The sequence below is a fragment of the Callospermophilus lateralis genome, chromosome 7 (assembly GCF_048772815.1).
Source record: "Callospermophilus lateralis isolate mCalLat2 chromosome 7, mCalLat2.hap1, whole genome shotgun sequence".
In the NCBI taxonomy this organism is placed as follows: domain Eukaryota; kingdom Metazoa; phylum Chordata; class Mammalia; order Rodentia; family Sciuridae; genus Callospermophilus; species Callospermophilus lateralis.
The window spans coordinates 7,447,658-7,451,246 of record NC_135311.1 but is presented as its reverse complement, the minus strand read 5'-3'; the positions used below and the strand labels follow the sequence as shown (position 1 = coordinate 7,451,246).

The following is a 3,589-nucleotide window of genomic DNA, read 5'->3' as shown; positions in this document are numbered from 1 at the left end:
AGTTTGATGCCAAAGAAGGGGGATGGGGATTTTGATGATTCTTGGTATATGATAGCATCAAATAACTCACCTGTGGTGAATTGGAATGAGAGTGAAGGTGAAGTATAGGGATATATAATAGGTATGACCCTTAAATAGTATGAGGCGATAACAGGGATTGACTAACTTTTGTTAATTGCTTTGAAAGCCTTGAAAAAAATTATAAGATCAGGTCAGCCACCTGTAAATTCAACAGATGCTGTGAAAGCCAAAGTGTCTCTAATGCAATGTTTAAGAAGCTTCTCTCAAGGCACCGTGGTGCATAAGTATAATCCCAGCAACTCTGGAGGCTGAGGCAAGAGGATCGCAAGTTCAAGACCAATCTCAGCAACTTAGCAAGACCCTCAGCAACTTAGTGAGATCCTGTATCAAAAAAAAAAGTGGAGGCCTGGGGATGTGGCACCCCTGAGTTCAATCCCTAGTACCAAAAAATAAAGAAGACTCACTGGAGTAGCAGAGCAGATCATGCTGAAAATCAAAGATGGGATCTGATTAATGGGTGGCAGACCTGCAAAGGAAACTGAATGAACAGTTTCAACAGTTTTCCTTTATCAACGTTAAGACCTTGTCAGGAAGAGCAAGACTCAAAGACCCAGAATGGGACGTTTTGTTCATGAGCCCAATCTTGAAATTTTTCCTTCTTCTTAACACTCCAGGTCAGCAAAAGCAACTCTTTCTTTGCTAGAGAAAAGCAGCCTGCCCTTGAATAGAGGCCCTGCAAAGATCTCACATGAAAAAGATGTCTAAGAAAATGTTACTTGTCTTTATCAAATACCACCCTGCCACCCTTTTTTCTCCAGGGTTAGTCTTCCATAAATTCAAGTAGAGATATGCAGTTCCCACTACAGGAAGAAATAGGTAGGTATCAAAAGAATCGCATGCCCTGGCTAATATGAGCTAGTTGGAGCTGGGAGAACACATGAAATGAATCTGGAATAACAGGAAGCTGTGGAACAGGAGGATGGTTAGAGGAGACTTTGTTATTTGTTGTTTGTTTATCTATTTATTTATTTAGTACCAGTGATTGAACTCAGGGGCACTTAGCTACTGAGCCACATCCCCAGCCCTTTTTTGTATTTTGTTTAGAGACAGGGTCTCACTGAGTTTCTTAGGGCCTCTCTAAGTTTCTGAGGCTGGGTTTGAACTTGCAGTCTTCCTACCTGAGACTCCCAAGACACTGGGATTACATGTAGGTGCCAACTTGCCCAAATCTAGAGGAGATTTTATTGATTGGAAGTACTCATCTATGTTTTGGGGTTCGATGTCCTGGCAAGGATATTTGGAACTAGTACTAATCCAGAAGATGGATCTTTGAAGCTTGACTCAATAATAGACTTCAGGTGGTAAGGCAGAATTGCCCAAATTGTCTTGACATGATATTGAAAGACAAAGCAAAAGGTCTGTGGATTTTAGAATGGGTTTATGATGTGAGACCCAGAGGATCTACCACCTGACTGTTCTCCTAAGGGCCCAGTGTGCCCTTTCCTAATGCAATAAGAAATGTACTAGTTAAGGGGACACCAGTGTTTCTGAGAAATTCAGTGATTGCTGTCATCCATATTCTAGGATCGACAGTAGGATATACTTCCATGAAACTGGGGTTCTCAGTGTCAATTGGGATGAGGAAATTTCAGAAAGTCAGAATCCTTAACCATCAGAAGCAAAATAAACAGAATTATCATAATGGACCACTAAGCCAGAATAACAAACAGGGTGCCTTCGTGTCCAGGGATCTGTGATGAAAGCTCATAGGTAAGAAAGTTTAAAGGGACAAGATCAATAAACATGTATTTCAGCCTTCATATATCAAGATGTTACTTGTAGATTTTTTTTTAAAAAATCACAAGCTGGGCTGGGACTTGCCTGGCATGTGTGAGGCACTGGGTTCGATTCTCAGCACCATGTATAAATAAATAAAGGCCTGTCAACAACTAAAAAAATCACAAACTGTGTTGGAAGGATCGTGCAGCTATTGTCTAGACACTTCTTCGCCCATGGAGGTCTCTGCGGTTCCTCCTCAAGTGGGAGGGAGCTCTTTTGCCGAAGATGAGAATCAGGTAGACCAGGACCTAGTTGTTGCCCCAGAGATCTTTGTGGACCAGTCAGTGAATGGCTTGTTGATTGGCACCACAGGAGTCATGTTGCAGAGCCCCAGAGCAAGTCACGATGAGGTCCCTCCGCTCTGGCCATTGCTACCTCCAATGCAGACTAATCAGATCCAAAGGAACTTCAGTGGGCTCACGGGCACAGATGCCCATGTGGGCTGAAAGTATGCGCTGTCATTTGAATTTTGATCCTAACTCTGCCCCTGGGGTGGCAAGGGTTTATGACTCTGTGCAAAGTAGTGGTCCCATGGTTGTGACAAGCCTTACGGAGGAGCTGAAGAAACTTGCAAAACAAGGATGGTACTGGGGACCAATCACACCCTGGGAGGCAGAAGGGAAGCTAGCCAACGTGCCCGATGGTTCTTTTCTTGTTCGGGATAGTTCTGACCACCGACCGTTACCTTTTAAGCTTGAGCTTTCATTCCCGTGGTAAAACACTAGAATCGAGCACTCGAATGGTAGGTTTAGCTTTTATGAACAACCAGATGTGAAAGGACATCCGTCCATAGTTGATCTAATTGAGCATTCAATCAGGGACTCTGAAAATGGAGCTTTTTGTTATTCAAGGTCTCGGTTGCCTGGATCTGCAACCTACCCCGTCAGACTGACCAATCCAGTGTCACGGTTCATGCAGGTGCGTTCTCTGCGGTACCTGTGTCGTTTCGTTATATGTCAGTATACCTGGATAGACCTGATTCAGAAACTGCCTTTGCCAAACAAAATGAAGGATTATTTACAGGAGAAGCACTACTGAAAGACCGAGAGCCCTGCATCTTGCACTTTGGGAATAAGAAAAAGAGATTGAGATACAGTTTACAACTTTCATTGCCATCAGAATCTTTTGCTGCCATAACTATTTTAATTTTATGTGTAAGAGTCAACGGTTTGTTAAGGGGTGGGGAAGTGTCTGCAAGGTGTCTTGGATTTATTTTGGTTCTTTAAAAAGGGATGTCTTGAGGTTCTAGAAGTGTGAATTATCTTTCATTAGTGTGCAGAATAATCGCAATGTGAATTATCAGATTCTCCTTGATGCCCCCTGCCCGTCCTTTGCTGCTATCCACTGTGATTTTTATGCATTAAAAGCACATTCCATGTGTCTTCAACCCTAAGTAAAGTTGAATGAAACTTACAGAATGAAAATTACTTTGTCTTTTTAAATGACCCATTTTCAAAAGCTACTTGAATGAACATGTGATAAAACTATTTACATATACACTGAAAATGACTTTTTAATGTCATACTTCAAAAAGATTTATTTAGAATTATTAATTGACATCATCTTAGTTAATGGGATGCAAATTTGCCACATATCTTTACAACTTCTAAATCATTTTTAAGGTTGTGCTAATATTTTGGTTGTGAAAACTTTGTGTTTTTCTGTTGCCTTCATTTTCATCTTGTGGTTTGTCCATTTTAATAAATGGCCTTACATTTAAGAGTCATAA

At 41.4% G+C, this 3,589-nt stretch overlaps 1 pseudogene; it reads left to right on the top strand.

Moving 5' to 3' along the window:
• Positions 1-1,985: 1,985 nt before the first annotated feature.
• Positions 1,986-2,898, top strand: LOC143403509 (suppressor of cytokine signaling 6-like; annotated as a pseudogene).
• The last annotated feature ends 691 nt before the right edge of the window (positions 2,899-3,589 follow it).